General features: G+C 42.3%; 1 pseudogene across 1 annotated transcript; it reads right to left on the minus strand.

Annotated features, from left to right (window-relative positions):
• Window positions 1–2,218: 2,218 nt before the first annotated feature.
• On the minus strand, window positions 2,219–14,498 carry LOC144458413 (NLR family CARD domain-containing protein 3-like; annotated as a pseudogene). The gene is made up of 7 exons (XR_013487907.1): window positions 14,481–14,498; window positions 13,783–13,963; window positions 11,818–13,621; window positions 11,405–11,578; window positions 10,873–11,046; window positions 3,675–3,721; window positions 2,219–3,552 (listed from the first exon to the last, which is right to left on the minus strand). The product of XR_013487907.1 is annotated as an NLR family CARD domain-containing protein 3-like (transcript).
• Window positions 14,499–21,974: the final 7,476 nt, after the last annotated feature.

Below are 21,974 nucleotides of genomic sequence, written 5' to 3' on the forward strand. Positions count from 1 at the left end.
AAGTCTGTCCAGCTCACTCAGTGTAAAAGTCCATGGTACAGGCAGGCAGTCCAAAAATGCATCCGAGGCTCTCTGACTGTAGTTAAAAATCCTTTATTAATAATACATGGATAAACCAACACATTTCCACTAGAGTCTTCATCAGGGTGTAAAATGCATTGGAAACAGGTGTGCAGTTTGCACACTCAGCTCATGCAGCTCATGCAGGGGTCATGTGACACAGGTCACATGATATAGCCTACTGGTGTAGCCCTACTAGACAAAAACAACATTGAAAGAAAGTGCAAATGAAAATGAAGTAAATCTACTGTATACTATGAGTAATTTACATATCTAGTAACAAGAAAAGAGGTTCAATGCCAAATAAAAAGAAACAACAGTGAGATGAAGTAAGAATTGTTCTATATTGTGACAAACCTGCACATTAAGTGACAGAAAATGAAAAATATGCATTTTTGGACTGCCTGCCTGTACCATGGACTTTTACACTGAGTGAGCTGGACAGACTGTTTTTTATCTTATGTGACTATTTGCCCCGTCCTTCAAGAGCACCTCATGTTTTATAACTAACTACATAGAGCCTTAACCTAGTGCAGCACTCCCTATTTTTTCCTCATTATCAACCCACAAGTCTAAGTACAACAACTGGAAACGCTCATTTGTTAGATTTGAAAATGAAACCAAACAACACATCAAAAACATCTCCTCAGAAAATTAGAAGGCTATTCAGAGATGAATTTGTGCACACTCTTTAATGTGTGTGTATGAATGAATACTGTCTTCTGGCTCTGTAGATGTAAACTGTCCCCTGTTATTGTCTTTGTTTTTGTTGACGTGTTTCATTGTGATTGATTTATGTCATTTAAATGTGTTTTGTATTCAACTGTTTAATAAAGAACTTCACAGCTCTTTGACAGAAGTCGCACTGACGGATGACAGCACATTCAAATGACTGATGACCAGTCGAATAGTAATAACAGGAATATTAATTGTTAAAATGAACAAAAGAATCATAAAGATAACCAACAACAAAAGGACAGAACTATGAAAATAACAATGGCAGAGAAATGTAAATGTCATTTTACTGTAGTGAATATAATATGTAAGAATCTACAGTGTTTGCAGTCATAACTTTAAACATGGCAAAGTAACAACAGCAGAGCTCTCCGGGTTGACCTCCATCTCTAGTGAGCAGCGTGAACGGCGTTTTGCTTTGTCTCCATGGGAACGAGTATAAAAGCAGAGACAGTAGTCTGTCCTGATTGTCCTGATCGGAACGCACCCAAAGTTTCCCCTGAACAAAAGGGATCCAAACTGCGTCATGACGCGGAGAGCTCTGCGTGTAAAGGGGATGAAAACACTGAATGTGATTGGCCATGATCGTCTCAGCCTCAATAATAATCTTTCGGATGCCAGCACGCGCCCAAGTGCGCCACAGGTGCGGAAAAGGAAGCGAATGAAGCTGAAGTGCGTTTTGCGCGCTCCCGACCCCTTCTCACTATTGAGAAGACATGAACCTCTAACTTTTCTTATAGAGTTTAAATTCTTGGTTACAAACTGTGAGAGGAGAAAGTGAAGAGTGATTAAGTCCGGACTGAAGAGTCTCTGTTCCTCTTCAGAAGGTCTAGAGGGACGTGTCTGTAAGTGCTGAAGTGCGTTTTGCGCGCTCCCGACCCCGACGCACTGAATATGAAGTATGTGACTGCGACTTGCGTGCGCCCTTATCTGTTGATCCAAACACTAACACGCGCGTGCACGTAACCAGGGAAACTGGAAACTGAACTCCACTTTACCAAGTTTCTACACGAACTGAACTAACAAAGAGTCATTCAAGAGCCACACAGTGAAAAGTGTCAAAGCTTACAAACCTTTAGATGAAGAGAAGAAACTGCGACACGACGACGAGCACACAAAGTGAAACTAAAGTTCCAACAGGTAGGAAGGGGCGGTGACGGTCAGGTGCTCTCAGATCAGTCTCATTCTTCACCTCCACCTAGTGCCGCCTCCACACTGCAGGCGGCGCCCTCGGCCCAAATATACAGCAGCTCCAATATGAATGGACAGCAGCAGAATCTTCATATAGTCAATGAGACATATTCATACACAGCTGCCCAAACTTTGTTGCCGAATTGCAAAACGGAATTTTGTGAGTTTGGTTGTGGAGTTTTTAACCACTAGTGGTTGTGGTGAGAAACTACGGAAGCCCTGAGAGACAAGCTGAGAATTTTTATTTATTCATTTTGTGGGTGATGTAGACCAAAAGTTCATCTCCTCAGTACAAGATATGATATCCTACATACAAGACATTATCCTGACTTAGGACATATTATCTTCTACATACGACATAATGTCTCCTAACATTCTGTTCACTATCTCCTAACCTTATGCACACCCACTTCAGCACTGAGATATTACCTCTTATGTAGGAGATGTTGCTTTTAAAGTCACATTAGTTTAGAGTCACAACAGTCGCTGCTTCACAAATCTATCAGTGTATTAAACAGCTCATCAGTGTGTAGAAGAAGCACAGAAGGTCAGTTATCATTCATGAAGGTTCCTGCTGTCACATGAAAAACTGGAGACGCCTTCCTGTGAGCGTCTTTATTAGAGGCTGAGCACAGTGAAGTTTAGAGGACAACAACAGAGGACAACACAAGTCCACATGATGTCTTCCCTCTGTCTCTCTGCATCCTGTGGACCTTCAGCACCCGAGTGTTTGCCTGGACCCAGATCTGTCCCTGTCCTCTGTCTGTCCTGCTGACTGCATTTCTCAGTGAGACTGAAGACAAATTAAAATTTTGCACAAAAATCATAAATAAAAACAAAGAAAAAAAACAGTCGAGCAGAAAACGAGTCATCTGTGGAGTGAGAGAGTGTTTTCTTTAGTGCCACCGTCAGGACAAACTCACATCCTACACACATTCTGTGAACTACCATCAGCTGTGTGTGATCCTGTACAGACTGAACTATCTGTTTAGCAGTGAGAAAGTTTCTCTAACAGGAGGAGACTCTCCCTCCTACAGAGAACACAGAGACACTGAGGAACCAGACCAGAGCCTAAACCAAGGATAAAGAGGTTCAGTGAATGTGCTGTTGAAGGTGTGGAGGTGGATCAGTGTGTCAGAGGAGACTCTGAAGAAGGACAGAGTGCCAGCAGGACAGTCCACATACACTGCTACTCTACCAGAGGAGGAGGAGGAGATGATGGATGTTCTGTTATTGTGCCACACAGTGTAACCACCATAAAAGCAGTTCAGACTCCAGGACTGATCATTCCATCCAAACACACAGTCATTACTGTTTCCTCTCCTGCTGATTCCTCTGTAACTCACTGATATATGAACCCCTCCTCTCCACTCGACCTCCCAGTAACAGCAACCAGTCAGACCATTTCTACACAGCAGCTGAGACCAGTAGTCAAATCTGTCTGGATGATCAGGATATGACTGATCCTCCTTAACACGTGTCACCTTCCTGTTGTTGTTGTTGTTGTTGTTGACAGTTTGATCTTTCTGTTCACTGTGTTTGTGTCGATTGTGAGTTCACAGGAATCTGATGGAGAGAAGAAGACACAATACAGCTGCAGTTATTCATCTATCATCACTCTGATGATGACATCAGAGATTTGAATGAGTGATGTCACAGTTTGAAGATCACATTAAAAACACACTTACACTTCCTCAGACCTGGTCTCAACCATCGCACTCCACCAGGCTCCACCCTGAAAGGAGGAGGGGGGTCAGAGCAGCACTTCCTCTTTCACCATGGAAACATGGACATTACATCACTCTCATACACACAGCTTTGTTATTGTCTACACATGGACTGACATGTTCATCACTCATTATTAATCAGCTGATATTGTTTTAGTTCAGTGTACCTGAGCAGGTGGTGTTTCAACAGTTTACTGTGGGTTCATCACGACCACACAACACTTCACCATTACAGTCAGCTGATCCATTATCAATATACAAGTATTGATTATTGGAGCTTTGAAACCACCTGTTTTACTCCTGATGAGTGACCTCCTTTGTTTGTGTCATAATGACTGTTGTCTGTCAGAAGTAAAGGAGACAGAACCTCTGATAGAGGAGGTCAGGGTGGATGGTTGGATGTACAAAGTGTCTGACTGACACTGCTGTTCACATTCTGTCTCCTAGCAACAGTCAGCACTGGTTTTTATTGTGTGTAATCTGGAGCTGAAAATATTACAGTAGTAGTAGTACAGTAGTTTCTGTGGTGAGTCCCACAACCAGTCGACTCTTATCAGCCAGGGAACTCTCTGTCTGTGCAAAACAAACTTGTTAAACCTTTAAAACAGCAAAACATTCTGATGATTTATCAAGACTGTTTACACTGATTCACTATTACATGGTAATAGTGAATCAGTGTAAACAGTGAACCATGAAGCCATGATTTATCAAGACTGTTTACACTGATTCACTATTACATGGTAATAGTGAATCAGTGTAAACAGTCTTGATAAATCATGGCATCATGGTGCAGCCCTCTGGTTTGTGGGCTCCACCATGAAGCCAGTTCAACAGAACCAGTCTCTCTTTGTCTGAGCTGACTCAACAAACCCTAAAGTCTCAGTCAGAGATAACAGACACCATGAAGGTGGTTGTCAACTGTCTGTTAACTCAGGATTTCTTCTTCAGGCTCTGCACGTTTACATAAAACAAGTCAAATGATGCAGTCAGCGCATCAGTTGACCTTTAAAACTGATCGATCACGTGCCGCCTACTTCCACCTTTGAAGAATCTTAAAAATTAAAAAGCAACACTGTGGCTTCAATTACAGCCAGAGAGGAGTGTTTGCATTAATATTACCATTACTATTTAGAAAAGATGTGGCAGAAGGATTGGATAGAATAGATAAATCAGAACTTCCAGGAAAGTTGAAGTTGTGGTGTTTGCAATTTGGGCTATATCCTAGGTTAATGTGGCCATTGTCAATTTATGAAATTCCAATATCCGTTGAGGAGAGAATTGAAAGGTCAGTTAGCTCCTATATTAGGAAGTGGTTGGGTGCTCCTAAGTGCCTAAGTAGTGTTGCATTGTATGGAAAAGGGACACTTCAACTGCCAGTATCTAGTTTAACAGAGGAATTTAAATGTACAAAGGTCAGGACAGCGCTCTTGTTATCTGGGAGTAAGGATGTGGTAGTTAGGAGTGTGGTTCCAAATCCAACCAAGGGGAGGAAGTGGAACCCAAGATCGGCAGTTCAGGAGGCAGAGGCAGCTCTTAGATATGCAGAGATTGTAGGTAATGTTCAGTTTGGCCGGGGAGGCCTGGGGCTCTGCTCAGGCAAACCAGTATGGAATAAAGCAGGTCTCAAAGATAAAAGAAAGCTGGTCGTGGAACAGATACGTAGACAGGAGGAGATATTAAGGGGTGCAAAGGTAGTGGCCCAGGCTAAACAGGGACAGTAGTTGAATTGGGAAAGTGTAGAGAAGAGGAAGCTTAGTTGGAGGGACCTGTGGAGTATGGAGGAGAATCGTATTAGATTCCTGGTAGGGGCTACATATGATGTGTTACCACCCCCCGAGAACCTAAAACTGTGGGTAAATGAGGACCCATCATGCCCATTGTGTTCAGGTACCGCAACCTTAAAGCATATTTTGTCAGGCTGTAAAGTTAGACACTTTCAACATATTGTACCACAGTAGCCAGAACTATAACTATAATATTATTACTTTCACTGTTGTTGTAAGCTACTGTCATTACCGTCTGTCCTGCATCTCTCTCTCTCTCTCTCTCTCTCTCTCTGTCTCTTCCTCCCTCTCTCTCTCTGTCTTATTGTGTCATACGGATTACTATTAATTTATAATGCTGATCTGGTCTGTACGACATCTATTGCATGTCTGTCCGTCCTGGAAGAGGGATCCCTCCTCAGTTGCTCTCCCTGAGGTTTCTACCGTTTTTTCCCCCCGTTAAAGGGGTTTATTTGGGGAGTTTTTCCTTATCCGCTGCGAGGGTCATAAGGACAGAGGGATGTCGTATGCTGTAAAGCCCTGTGAGGCAAATTGTGATTTGTGATATTGGGCTTTATAAATAAAACTGATTGATTGATTGATTGATTGATTGATTGATTGATAGATATACAGTACATGGCGACATAACAAGGTGTTGAAATGTTTAGCTGCAGGCATCGAAGGGAAACGAAGACAGGTGAATTCAGAAGGTGTTAAGGATAGGAGTTTAGTAATTCAGTTTGTCCGTGAGGGAGAGAAGCACAGAAGAGATAAGTTAGTAAGGAGGCAAGGGTGTGGCCGCCTAGAAGGTGCTTGTGATTGGGAAATGCAAGTAGATTTAGGGGGGAAGCTTGTTGTTCCCCAGGAAATAGTTTGTACCAAGCAGAGGCCTGACTTAGTGTTGTGGTCAGTGAGTCAACGGATAGTTTATTTCACTGAGCTGACAGTTCCTTGGGAAGACTCAGTGGAAGAAGCCTATGAAAGAAAAAAGCTTAGATATGCAGACTTAGGAGCAGAAGCTGAGCAGTGAGGATGGAAAACTAGGATTTATCCAGTGGAAGTGGGGTGTAGGGGATTCATAGCAAGATCAGCTGTCTTGCTCCTGGGGGAACTCGGAGTGCGGGGACAGAGTTTGAGGAAGACAGTGAAGGAAATGTCAGATGAAGCACTTAGATGTAGCCAATGGATCTGGAAGCAAAGAAATAATGTCAGTTGGGGGCCAGCAGGGGGAACTTCTAAGCAGGGTACATAACTCCTTGAGATCAGGTGGAGAGATCCACTTCCTCTCAGGAGGAAATCCAGGAAGAGGAAGTATTTAAGTGTGGGAGTGGCCTATTTGAATCCCTTTTGTTTGAGACCATGCTGCAAGGTGAGTGTGTTTGCTGATCCTATAAGTTTATTTATCTCCTTTAACTTTAGCTTATATTGTAGTTACGCTATGTAGTGTGTGAAATAGAGTATGGTGAATGTGCTAGGAAAAGTAGTATCAGCACTGCTTCTACCTGGAGCTCGCATGTATGGAGCCTGGGTTTGTTGAAGGTGGCAGTGCTGTTTGGGCTGAGAAAGCCATGTGTAAGTAAGGTAAAGGAGGTTATTGGGTTGGTGTGGGGAGCAGTGAGACCTGGCATTAGGGGAGTGTCTCTTGGACGCCAGAGATCACTGTCTAGCCTCCTGGAGGTGTCGTGGGACCAACCAGACAAAACATTGGTGAAAGGAGGTTCCCACCCGATGACCCCAAAGACATGTTAGTTGTCATTGCTCACTGGTCTGTATAGTTAAGCCTTGCCATAATAGCTTATCATAGGGCTTAGGAGGTTATTCACTGAGTGCTGATCCTTTCTCTAGAGCACAAACTTCTTGTGTTTATTTGAATGAACTGTGTGAACTCATATGTGAATATATTTATTTTACCTCTCTGTTTATTTCTAACGTGACAGCTGCTCTTTCTACAGCTCTGAAACTTTAAACTTGATGCAGCAGATTTAAACAAGAAGTGCGTTTACTGTCCCTTAATGAAGGAGACACATACATCACTAAAGTTTGGGGGCCATAGACATCATTTAGGTATGGCGAGGTGTGGCAGCTGCCATACCTTGGAATCCGGAGAAAAAAAAGAGAGAGGTTCTGTAGTCATCTTACTCAAGGCGCACTGGCTGGTTGTTTTCATTGTATTGCACTTAAATAGGTCAATAATATGCTCATCAGTGAATACGAGTGTTATTGAATCAAACTGTTCGCCACTTCGCTCCTCCGCGAGTTATGAGTTATGTGAGTTAAAGTATATTTCCAAATAGTCGCCCGGTGGCAAATAGCCGCCGGGCACCTAATAGCCGCCGGGGGTTTGACCCCATTTTGCGTATTAAACGTCGGTCCAATTAAAGGCCCGGGCAATTATTTCCTCATTCATTGCCTCATGGCTGTCCCTCCTTGAGGGACTGTTTGCGCTTTTACGCAGGGGTCGGTGGTGAAGTGGTGCACATGACTCGTGCTACGGACAGACGGACGGACGGACAGACAACCACGTATCTAAAACAGGTAATACATCTCGCTTCATCTTTCCCACATCAAATATGTGATGTGCTCCCTCTCTCTCTCTCTCTCTCTCTCGTATTACTGCATCTTGCTAACTCGGCCATTCTGGATGTCACTAATTCGGCTCCTTCTCCGGAGCCTTTGTGCTCCACTGTCTCTCAGGTTAACTCATATCGCAGCGGTGCCTGGATAGCGTGACGTGTGTGGAAGTGCTGCTGCCGTGGTCCTGCCAGATGCCTCCTGCTGCTGCTGTCATCATTAGTCATTAGTCATACTTCTACTGTTATTATACACATATGACTATTGTCACATATGTATACTGTCAGATATTAATATATACTTTCAACATATTGTACCACAATAGCCGTAATTATAATGATAATATTATTACTTTCATTAATGTTGTTGTAAGCTACTGTCATTACCGTCTGTCCTGCATCTCTCTCTGTCTTTCTCTCTGTCTCATTGTGTCATACGGATTACTGTTAATTTATAATGTTGATCTGTTCTGTACGACATCTATTGCACGTCTGTCCGTCCTGGAAGAGGGATCCCTCCTCAGTTGCTCTTCCTGAGGTTTCTACCGTTTTTTTCCCCCGTTAAAGGTTTTTTTGGGGGGAGTTTTTCCTTATCCACTGTGAGGGTCCTAAGGACAGAGGGATGTCGTATGCTGTAAAGCCCTGTGAGGCAAATTGTGATTTATGATATTGGGCTTTATAAATAAAATTGATTGATTGACTGATTGAAATATCCATGATCGCCTTGACCCGCGTGCGTAAAAGCGCACACAATTCCGTGTCCTCTCACCGCGGATGCTGTGATTTGATGGCCCGGTACTCATTGTAGCCCACTCTTATAAGACCCAATAATAATAATAATAATAATAATAAGTTACTGTGGACCTATATGCCATGCCTTTTAATAAAATTACCAGAAGAGTTCGCTGAAAAACAGGTAATGTCAGCCTGAATTACTCACATGCGTCCCCAGTGAAAATCGGGGACATGCATGGGGAATACAGCTTCTACAGGCTCGCCATAGCTTACTGTCAGGACTCAGGGACCAGAATTCGGGATGGCGGACCGTCGGGATGGAGATATTTCCGGTGTGGCGGCCTGTAACTGTTGGTTAAATGGCCTGTTCGGTTGGTATTCGGATAACTGGGGCTTTACTGGTATAATGCAATAGCACCACCCAGCGGTGAAACCCGTGTACACGAAAAAAATGACCCACTCTAAATGTTCAGAGATTTTTGTACACGAACTCACCCCTACATTATACAGTATTTTTGCACTAAAAAACAAACTGGACAGGAACTGTAACCAAATAACGGCCTGGTGCAGGTCGGTGCAAAAAAAAAAAAAAAAAGCCTTGAGCAAATAGCCGCCTGGTTCTTTTAAATGCCTGGGGTCAAAATCGATTTTGTGAAATAAATGCCCGGGCTACTATTTGGAAAAATACGGTATCTGTGTGTTGTAAAAGCATTTTGCTCTGCTGCTGTAGACAGCCTGTCTAAATGATGTCTTGAAGCCTGTCTGATTGTATGTGGGGGGTTTTTCTTCATGTTAAGCTTGTATTTTCGGTCTCTGGAGACACTCCAATAAATTCGCCTACACAGTATTGTACCAAATTGGCCTTTGTTTTACTGTGTTTCATACACCGGACCCCTTGGTTATCTTCTAGAAATGAGCTTGTAATTAATTTATTTTCTTTATTTTCTGTGAAGTTAAACACATGACTAATGATATTTAAACGTCCACTCGCTGTCCACGGTGCTGAAATATGCACCGAAATAGGTCCGATGTTTTCACTGCTCTCACCAAGTCGTGCATTACATGCAGACATGAGGTATTATGAATGTGAGAAACAGCTCCATGTCCTTTGAAACAGTTTTCAATAGCATAGTATGTATTTCTGACAGGTCAAAGACCAAAGTGAAGGTTTATATAAGTTCATATTTTTGAAACTCCATCATCAGTAGCTCTGTGACGTCATGCCATATTGCCATACCTTAGCTTTTGCTGAAACAACGCCCCTGATGGGGGCAAATTAAATTGAAATGAATTTTACTGATTGAATATTATCTGTGATAAATACCAATGGACTAATTCATTTTCTAATCAGTGTTCTATCAGCTGTCATATACCAGCAGTGTAAAACAGACTTCAGCAAATCAGGACCAAACATAAAACCTAATCCACAATGGTAACGTTATGGTGCTTTGACAGGATTCTATCATATTTCATATGACAGTAAACATCATCCTGATTAATAATATAGTGACCTGTTTGCTACCTGTGATTTTAAAGAAGCTTTTCTTAGAGCCAGCGTGGACAGATGGACCAGAGGACACAAATATATTCAGTAGTTCAGTGAGAGCAACAACAACCTTACAGATAAAATAAAACAATGGTCCTCAGATTTTCAGCATCACTGATGGACTCTAGGTTCCTGTGTTAAAATAAAGTGACGTGATAGATACAGTAAACACTACTGTAATCACACAGCTTTGTTCGGGGACATGTATGTAACGTTACAGCTCAACAAGTTGGATAAAGTGCATTTATAATGTTTTCCCTCAGCTGACAATCTGCATCGCTCATATATTCACATTGATTATAGAGTGACGCTTCTCAAAGGAGCAGTGAAAGGTACTTTTTAGCTGATTTGAAGCAGAGACTCGGAGCATAAACTCGTCCCAAGCAGGTTAGGTTTGTAGCATAGTTGACCATGGCAATCTAGCCAGGTTAAAAGAGCCACCTTTGTAGTATGAAAAACCCAACTCAACATGTCTGGCTAAGCCACTGATCTTGCTTCATGGTACAGCCCTCTGCAGGTTGATGAACATGCTGATGAATCCTGACCTGAGAGTTTCCAGTGTACGGTGTGAACTCTTCAGTCCATCAGACAGAAGGTTCACTCCTGAATCCTTCAGGTTGTTGTTACTCAGGTCCAGGTGTCTCAGATGGGAGGGGTTGGAGCTCAGAGCTGAGGCCAGAGAAACACAGCCTTCCTCTGTGATCAGACAGCCTGACACACTGCAAACACACAAGACACATGTCACATAATCTGAGGGTGGGTACCACAGTACTGCCATACTGTCGCCTACTGTGGGGTTACATCAACATTATTACTGACTCTTTTCTAGTCACAACCAAACACCCACTAATGTCCACCAACTATTTGACAACATCACTGATTCCTCTCTGATATTTCAAGTTCCAACAACAGAGAAAAAAACAACATAAACATGTTGATGGAAAGAGACTGAAACACAAAACACAACTGGTTTGAAATCATATCAGCAGAGACAATCCTGTGATGGTTATGAGTTTATCAACTAATGTAAATCAGGATCTAAGTGGCCATCGGTTGAACATGTTGATGAATCCTGACCTGAGAGTTTCCAGTGTACAGTGTGAACTCTTCAGTCCATCAGACAGAAGGTTCACTCCTGAATCCTTCAGGTCGTTGTTACTCAGGTCCAGGTGTCTCAGATGGGAGGACTGGGAGCTGAGAACTGAGGACAGAGCTTCACAGCTTCTCTCTGAGAGATCACAGACACTCAGTCTGAAGAGACAACAATGAACAGGAAAAAAATATTTGTGTTGAAATGCAATTGTCTTTGATTAATGAGTCTGGACTGAAGTCAAATCTAAAGGACCAAAGATCTCAGTTAGTACTTCAGGTAACAGGACACTAACAGACCTGAAGAGACGGTATCATAAAGAAAAAGATAGTAAGTTGAAAAGACAACAGAGTATTTAACTTATGATATACAGTATGAATCCAGCTGTCTCTGTACTTACAGAGCTTTGTTGGAGGCTTTGACCACTGGCAGCAGCCTCAGAAGAGCCTCCTCTGAAGCAGAGTATTTCTTCAAGTCAAACACGTCCAGATCTTCTTCTGATGACAGTAAGATGAAGACCAGAGCTGACCAGTGAGCAGGAGACAGTTTATCTGTGGAGAGACGTCCTGAACTCAGGGACTGTTGGATCTCCTCCACTAGAAAACGATCATTCAGTTCATTCAGACAGTGGAACAGACTGATGCTTCTCTCTGCAGACAGATCCTCGTTGATCTTCTTCTTGATGTAATGGACTGTTTCCTGATTGGTCTGTGAGCTACTTCCTGTCTGTGTCAGCAGACCTCGTAGGTGTTTCTGATTGGTCTGCAGTTAAAGACCCAGGAGGTACCGGAGGAACAAGTCCAGGTGTCCATTTGGACTCTGCAAGGCCTTGTCAACAGCACTCTGGTGGAGATGTGTTAGTTCAGATTTGTCTTGTCTTGTTTCAGACTTCTGGGATGTTGTTTGTTGCTCTGCCATCAGATTGACTCCAGACTTGATGAAGGTCAGATGGACATGAAGAGCAGCAAGAAACTCCTGAACACTCAGATGGACGAAGCAGAACACCTTGTCCTGGTACAGTCCTCTCTCCTCTTTAAAGATCTGTGTGAACACTCCTGAGTACACTGAGGCTGCTCTGATATAGATGCCACACTCTGTCAGGTCTGATTCATAGAAGATCAGGTTGCCTTTCTGCAGCTGATCAAAAGCCAGTTTTCCCAGAGACTCAATCACCTTCCTGCTCTCTGGACTCCAGTGTGGATCTGTCTCAGCTCCTCCATCATACTTGATGTTCTTCACTTTGGTCGGAACCACCAGGAAGTGGATGTACATCTCAGTCAGGGTCTTGGGCAGCTCTCCTCCCTCTCTGGTCTTCATCACATCCTCCAGAACTGTAGCAGTGATCCAGCAGAAGACTGGGATGTGGCACATGATGTGGAGGCTTCATGATGTCTTGATGTGAGAGATGGTTCTGCTGGCCTGCTCCTCAGCTCTGAATCTCTTCCTGAAGTACTCCTCCTTCTGTGGGTCAGTGAACCCTCTGACCTCCGTCACCATGTCAACACACTCAGGAGGGATCTGATTGGCTGCTGCAGGTCGTGTGGTTATCCAGAGGCGAGCAGAGGGAAGCAGTTTCCCCCTGATGAGGTTTGTCAGCAGCACATCCACTGAGGTGGACTCTGTAACATCAGTCAGGATCTCATTGTTGTGGAAGTCCAGAGGAAGTCGACACTCATCCAGACCGTCAAAGATGAACACAACCTGGAACTCTTCAAACCTGCAGATTCCTGCTTCCTTGGTTTCAGTAAAGAAGTGATGAACAAGTTCCACCAAGCTGTACTTTTTCTCTTTCAGCACATTCAGCTCTCTGAAAGTGAATGGAAATGTCAACTGTATGTCCTGGTTGGCTTTGTCTTCAGCCCAGTCCAGAGTGAACTTCTGTGTTAAGACTGTTTTCCCAATGCCAGCCACTCCCTTTGTCATCACTGTTCTGATTGGTTCATCTCTTCCAGGTGAGGCTTTAAAGATGTCTTCTTGTCTGATTGTTGTTTCTGGTCTGTCTGGTTTCCTGGATGCTGTTTCAATCTGTCTGACCTCATGTTCATCATTGACCTCTGCAGTCCCTCCCTCTGTGATGTAGAGCTCTGTGTAGATCTGATTCAGAAGGGTTGGGTTTCCTGCTTTAGCGATCCCCTCAAACACACACTGGAACTTCTTCTGCAGGTTAGATTTCAGTTTACGCTGACAGACTGCAGCAAGATGTTCTGAATAAACACAACAAAGAACATCAATAAGACAAAGAAAATATTTCAACAGGTCATTTCCTCAAAGAATGAGTATATGAATATATTTTGGTCCGTCTCTTGAGACATTAGTAAACGTCCCGTTTATCCATCATGTTAAATCTTTATAGAAATCCTCTTACTGCTCTGCAGACAGTCAGCCAGCTCCTCCTGCTTCATTCTCCTCAGGAAGTTCAGTGTGATCTTCACAAATGCCTCTCTGCTGCTGCTCCTCCTCTGCTCTTCATCCTCATCATCATCCAACACCCCCTCATCCTCCCTCTGACTCTCTGAGCATTCTGGGTAATCTGAACTCAGAACCTTCTGGATCACACACAGACCAGTTAGTTAAAGACGTGTTCTGTCATGATTGATCAGAATGAAAACCAGATGTAAACAACACTGTAAATGATGGACACCTGATTCTGTGTCTCATGACTGAGGATCAGAACAGTTTTATTTACTTACAGCAGGTCAGAAGAAGGGAGTCCATCTTTGAAGTCAAACCAATCATCTTTTGACCGATCACTGTTCATGGACACACAACTGGGTACAGGGGACTTTTCTCTTTGCTGCTGGAAACTGATAGAAACACTGAAATTTACTGAACATACAAGATTTCTGTCTCTGATTTCACTGGTTTTATTTGGCACTGGAAGTTATTTTATTACAGTTAAAGCATGTGTTTGAAACACGTCTTGTTTATAATGCTTATTTAACCAACATTACAATGGGATACAATAACTAAACAACTAGAGTCACAGCTGATGTGATACTTGTTTGTATTTGGTGTGTGATTGTTTAAGCAGTGTGTTGTTAGTCTGATGTGTTCAGACTTTACACTGTTGACCTGCCACATCACTTCAAACTGAGGTTTGGTTTAGGCCACAACACACCTGAGGAGACCTCCTCAACTAGTCCCCAGAGAGTTGGGGTTAGATTCAGAAGGAGAACTTAAATATCAGCAGTAGAAGACCAGTTATATTGGGAAGCTGTCAGCTTCATTTGACATTTAATGTCAGCTTACTGTGCAGCAGAGACTTTTTGTCCTTTAACATCAATGCCATGTTCATGTGACTGGTCGGTCTCAGGAGACACACAGCTGGGGTCAGGTTCAGGTTCAGGTTCAGGTTCAGGGAAATTCAGTTTTTAGTCTTCAGCCTCAGCAGCTGCTGGAGAAACTATCAGCTATCAACAGGAAAAGGATCAACACAGCAACGTTTAACTAGAACTGAATTTACTGAAGAAAATGTGTGTGAGTGCTGACAGCTGAAGATTATGGTTTAACAAGATGTAGTTATGTGTCAATGAATCTGCACATTATATTACCTAATAACAGTTAAATGTACAAATGTCCAAAAACAGAGAAATATTATGCAACACAGTTTGTCAGACCCCAAGATGAAGTCTTCAAACTGTCCAAAATCCTAAAAGATAGTCAGTTTAAATTTAATGCAAAATAGACAAAATATATATATATATATATATATATATATATATATATATATATATATATATATATTCTGGGGCTTCATCTTTAATCAGAGGATTTTTCTGGAGGTTAGGATATACAAGGCGACACTTTAACAGGCAACTCTATGAAACTACTGACTCTTCATCAAACTGAGGTCTGTCACCAGACCTCTGCAGCTAAGCTACGAACATCTACCATGAGTCCCCAAACCTTTACAACATGTTTCCAGAGCTCTGAAGCTTCCTCACAAACCTCTGACACTAGTCCCAAAACCCCTGCAGGTAGTCCCTAAAACTCTGGAGCTGCTCCCCAGACCTCTGCAGCAGTCCCATTCTGTGGACTCTAGTAGAATCCTACAGGATGACAGCAGACTGACAGCAACACTGAGAGCAGCTGTCAGTCTGCTGTCATCCTGTAGGATTCTACAGGATGACAGCAGACTGACAGCTGCTCTCAGTGAGGATGACAGCAGACTGACAGCAACACTGAGAGCAGCTGTAAACCTCACTGACCACCAGGGGGAGCTCACAATCCAAACCTCCACCCTGTGGATCTGCACACTGGGCCCTCCCACACTTCACTCACTCTGTCATGTGTTTAAATTCTCACTGTTAACACTGTGACACTGCTGAGTCCACAGGGTTAACATGAGGACTACAGTCGTTGCCATGGATACAGCATGATATATGACAAACAGTTGAACCTGTGATTAATCTCAGAGTTTGTCTCCAACAGTTTCTGTATCAACAGTTTCTGCAACATGTGTTCAGTCTGCTGCTTCAGACAGTTTAACAGAGACACATCATGTAACGTTCACTATATATACAACACAAATTCATACATACAAAGAATAAACCCTGAACACAGCTCATATTATTCTGACATGAAACCATCGGCTGATTGTCCTCACACTCAGATGCTCTCATTTGTTTCTGTTGGGTTCAGTTTGAAAACTTTTGTCTCTGTGACTGCAGATAACACACAAATCTAGATGATCAGAGTTCAAAGCTCAGATCATGTAAAATAACTACAGTGGTCCTTCCTTCATAGACTGGTTATTTCATCATGATAAAACATTGTTATTGAGTTGATTCAGTTCTTAATTAACAGAGTAGAAATTATCCTCAGATCTATGAGAGCAGTTTGACCAACAGAGGCCTCAATAAACATGAAATATGAGCCTTCATAAAATAATTCAAGTGTCAGAGTCCAAACTGAAGTCCAGTATCACCTGTATGGGCTTTATACTATGTCTGGATATTTAAATAAACTTCTGTTCACACACTGTGGCTCTAACGGCACATTTACAGGTTTATAAGTCAGTGTTGAGGTGAGAGAGCAGAGAAACAGGAAACACAGAGTTGATGAACATGTTGAAGCTGAAACAGGATCAAATGTGATGTGTTGAGTGTGATACCTTTTCATGTTGGTGATAACCTGCAGCCTCCTGATGAAGACAGACAGACAGACAGACAGACAGACGGGTTCATCATTAGACTTTAAAGTGTCTGTTGTCAGATAAACTTTGTGCTATGGAGTCTTGATCAAAGACAGGAGGTGAACACATGAACCAACAGAGACACATTAGAGACTGGAATCAATCAAAGGTCCACTTACTCAGTTTCTTCTCATGGACTTCATCACTCTGCAGCTCTCTGCTGTCTGGACCAGGTCTGTGGACACAAAGAGTTTTCTGTTGTCCTCCGTCAGGATACAGTCCTCTGTGTCTGCGGGCTGCTGTCACACTCAAACACTTTTATGAACCAACCTGCAGCGCTCAGTTCAGAGATCAGCTGCTGCGTTTTTATATGACTTTATATGATACACGTTAAAGTTTAACCCACAGCAGCAACTCCGACACACAAATAAAGCTCCTCATCATTGACAACAGCAACACTCAATCACTGATATTATTTTACAAAAGAAGACATGAATTCACCTCCAGGGCTTGAAATGAGGCCAGCAAAAAGGTTTCATACTGTTGATTTGTTCCAAATAAAAACCATCAGCTGTTCTGGTCCATTTAAAACCCATGGACCAGACTGGGATCAGCTCCTGCTCAGCTCCTCTTTAATACAGAAAAGCCTGAAGAGAAAACTACAATAAAAAAGTGGATAAACGGTTGGTTGTCAGTCAGTTCCCATTAAACAACAGTAAAATAGAAATTCTTCTTCTTCTTTTTTTTAAAAGATATTTTTAAGGGCATTTTTAGCCTTTATTTGATAGGACAGTCAAGCGTGAAAGGGGGAGAGAGAGAGGGAGTGACATGCAGCAAAGGGCCACAGCCTGGAGTTGAATCCTGGCCGCTGCGGCAACAACCTTATACATGAGGCCTGCTCTACCACTAAGCCACCGACGCCCCAGAAACTATTATTCTACAATAAAACGCCATCAAATCCAGACACTGGCTGCACAGACACTGTAACTTTACATTTTAACTCTAATATGTCTTTTCATAGAAAACATCCAACTTACCACAAGTCTTTGTGTTGCTAAATAATTCAATAATTACAACAGTCCAATTTTATGATAGACTATACATAGCTTATGATGAATGCATTAAGTCTGATTGACTACTAAACATCACCATCAGTCACACAACATGTATTCATAATCAAATATTTCCATCAATCAGCACAACTTGTGGTCAAATGAATACATTCTTTCAATTAATCTTTACACAATGGACAACACAATATAAAATACAGCTATCAATATGAACTAGTTCAGCTGTAATGTGTGCTTTATGCCTGTGTCATTTGTTGATACTTTAGTTACAGTATGTGCCAAAAAAGCAAGAAAGCAAATCACAACATGAGTTGAATTCTTTTCTCAGATTTTAGTAGAGAAAACAAACCCTGCTGCAGTCTGCTCTTTTTACAATTTTTGAGACGCCCTGTTAAAATGCTGTCATAATGTTATTCTTGTGTACAGGCCTTTCTGTGCCCATCAATTGATGTTGACATGTACCACAAGAACCAATACAGAATGGCATCCAGAGTACAAATACTACAAATACTTAGAAACACCTTTTTTATTGTACTGGATTAAATTTTTCCATGTCATTCTTTTATGCTGGACCGCAGCAGCCACATATTAGCTTTAGGCCTAGTTTTCATTCCATCCTTGAATCCAGCACTTTCCGAAATGCTGAATACTCAGGCTCCTGTGCCATGGCCTCTTCCTCCACTTTTGGCCTGGTGTGACTGTCTCAAAACATCCATTTTACAAACTCTCACACAACTCCTGTAATATAATCCAAGTCTCATTCATCTGGCCATATGCTCAGTATTTCCCAAACACATGCATTTTCATTAAAACATTACCATTTAAAACATTTCTGCGTAAATAGTCCAGTATGCACCTGGGCAAGCAACACTGGAGGCATGCGGGGAAAACTGTCTTCACAAACTCAAGGTAACCTGGGGTGAGTAATTAATAAACACATTGTCATTTTGTGGTGAAAGTAATCCTTTAAGGCAAAAGAGAGAGACAAGAAACAAATTAGTCAAATGTAACTGCAGTAAACTGTACACACTCAGTTCAAGCTGCTGCACAATCTGCATATCAATTCATTCAATCATTTTTAAGACTGTTTGCAATCTGTTTTCTGAACACAAATCATTACATATAGATGAAACAAAGCTGTGTAAGAAACTGTACCTTTTACAGCTCCAAGACTACAGTGACCTGGATGAGTACTCTGCACAGTTTTCTGTTTGTCCACTGCAGCCAACCAGTGTACAGTAAATATGATCCCATTTCCTGTTGCTGCTTTCGAAATGTATAAACTGATATTAGTACTCCTTCTCCGGAGTAGGTCCAAAAGCCGGGCTGCCCTCACTCAAGTGGGTGGCCTCTCGCCGACCGCAGCCAACACCTGATGACCCCTCAAACAAGCCGTGTGTGTTGTGAGACTCTCCTCATCTCTGTCTGCTGGAGACCAGACAGACAGGTGTCTTTAAAAATCTCTGTTCAGCTCCCAGTACTTTTATAGCTTCTAACTGTGGTTTGGGGTTTAGTTTCTCTCCTGCGTCCTGTTTTTACTTTACATATCTGTTTTATTTTACTGTTTCATGTTCACTATCAGCCGTATTTGAAGTTGTGTGAAGTTGGTGCTCAAAAACCCAACATTTCCTTATTTTGCTGCTTCACAATAAAAGTTTTTACACAACAAAATAATGTGGGCTTTTATTTTTAAGACTCTAAAGGAGTTAAAATATGAATTATGAATACTGAATTAGCAGAACTTTATTAGAGGCTTTTCTTCAATTAAACAGATCCTTATTCAAGTTGAATGCTGAAAGAGACTAAAGCAGGTTACTTAGATTAGCCAACAACGATAACAAAATAGAAAATACTGCAAAACAGCATCAAAAGATAGAGTCGTCTACTGCACTGTAATTATGCATCACATAAAAACTCAATACTGCATCCTACACACATTCTGTGAACTACCATCAGCTGTGTGTGATCCTGTACAGACTGAGCTATCTGTTCAGCAGTGAGAAAGTTTCTCTAACAGGAGGAGACTCTCCCTCCTACAGAGAACACAGAGACACTGAGGAATCACGTGACCAGAGCAAAAACCCAGGATAAAGAGGTTCAGTGAATGTGGTGTTGAAGGTGTGGAGGTGGATCAGTGTGTCACAGGAGACTCTGAAGAAGGACAGAGTGCCAGCAGGACAGTCCACATACACTGCTACTCTACCAGAGGAGGAGGAGGAGGAGGAGGAGGAGGAGGAGGAGGAGGAGGAGGAGGAGGAGGGGGGGGAAGAGGAGGAGGAGGATGATGTTTCTCTGTTATTGTGCCTGACAGAGTGACAATGACTATCAGAGCAGATCAGACTCCAGGACTGATCATTCCTTCCAAACACACAGTCCTCTCTGTCTCCTCTCCTGCTGATTCCTCTGTAACTCACTGATACAGAAACCCCTCCTCTCCACTTGACCTCCCAGTAACAACGACCAGTCAGACCAGTTCTACACAGCAGCTGAGGCAAGATGTCAAATCTGTCTGGATGATCAGGATATGACTGATCCTCCTCCATAACATGTGTCACCTTCCTGTTGTTGTCAGACAGTTTGATCTTTCTGTTCACTGTGTTTGTGTCGATTGTGAGTTCACAGGAATCTGATGGAGAGAAGAAGACAAAATACAGCTGCAGTTATTCATCTATCATCACTCTGATGATGACATCAGAGATTTGAATGAGTGATGTCACAGTTTGAAGATCAAATTAAAAACACACTTACACTTCCTCAGACCTGGTCTCAACCATCGGACTCCACCAGGCTCCACCCTGAAAGGAGGAGGGGGGTCAGAGCAGCACTTCCTCTTTCACCATGGAAACATGGACATTATATCACTCTCACACACACACAGGGCTCCAGACTGCAACCAAATGGTCACATGTTGCAACCATTTTGGAGTCAGGTGGGTGTGACCCTAAAGTCTCAGTCAGAGATAACAGATACCATGAAGGTGGTTGTAAACTGTCTGTTAACTCAGGCTTTCTTCCTTTGAAGAATCTTGAAAAGTAAAAAGCAACACTGTGGCTTCAGTTACAGCCAGAGAGGAGTGTTTGCATTAATATAACTGTGTGAACTCATATGTGAATATATTTATTTTACCTCTGTTTATTTCTAACATGACAGCTGCTCTTTCTACAGCTCTGAAACTTTAAACTTGATGCAGCAGATTTAAACAAGAACTGCATTTACTGTCCCTTAATGAAGGAGACACATACATCACTAAAGTTTGGGAGCAAATTAAAATGAAATGAATTTTACTGATTGAATATTATCTGTGATAAATACCAATGGACTAATTAATTTTCTAATCAGTGTTCTATCAGCTGTCATATACCAGCAGTGTAAAACAGACTTCAGCATATCAGGACCAAACATAAAACCTAATCCACAGTGGTAACGTTATGGTGCTTTGACAGGATTCTATCATATTTCATATGACAGTAAACATCATCCTGATTAATAATATAGTGACCTGTTTGCTACCTGTGATTTTAAAGAAGCTTTTCTTAGAGCCAGCGTGGACAGATGGACCAGAGGACACAAATATATTCAGTAGTTCAGTGAGAGCAACAACAACCTTACAGATAAAATAAAACAATGGTCCTCAGATTTTCAGCATCACTGATGGACTCTAGGTTCCTGTGTTAAAATAAAGTGACGTGATAGATACAGTAAACACTACTGTAATCACACAGCTTTGTTCGGGGACATGTATGTAACGTTACGGCTCAACAAGTTGGATAAAGTGCATTTATAATGTTTTCCCTCAGCTGACAATCTGCATCGCTCATATATTCACATTGATTATAGAGTGACGCTTCTCAAAGGAGCAGTGAAAGGTACTTTTTAGCTGATTTGAAGCAGAGACTCGGAGCATAAACTCGTCCCAAGCAGGTTAGGTTTGTAGCATAGTTGACCATGGCAATCTAGCCAGGTTAAAAGAGCCACCTTTGTAGTATGAAAAACCCAACTCAACATGTCTGGCTAAGCCACTGATCTTGCTTCATGGTACAGCCCTCTGCAGCATGATGATGTTGACGAATGCCAACCCACCATGAACCTACAACATGTCAGGATACACCACTGTCCTATTATCCAATGTTGAAACAAGACAACGCTCCAGAAACATTTCATCACCTTCCCTCCCTGTTTTGGCACATCCTGGCTACTGTTCCCTGACTACTTGTGTCTGTATTGATGGTCTGATGGGAGACAAAGAGTTTGATGAGTCAGTGTTTATCAGCTCTGGTTGTTTGAGGTCAGCTTGGTGTGTCAGGGTCATATGAGCCAGGCTGACAGTGTGACAGAGACAAAGTTTCCAGCTCT

The sequence above is a fragment of the Epinephelus lanceolatus genome, chromosome 17 (genome assembly GCF_041903045.1).
Source record: "Epinephelus lanceolatus isolate andai-2023 chromosome 17, ASM4190304v1, whole genome shotgun sequence".
Classification (NCBI taxonomy): domain Eukaryota; kingdom Metazoa; phylum Chordata; class Actinopteri; order Perciformes; family Serranidae; genus Epinephelus; species Epinephelus lanceolatus.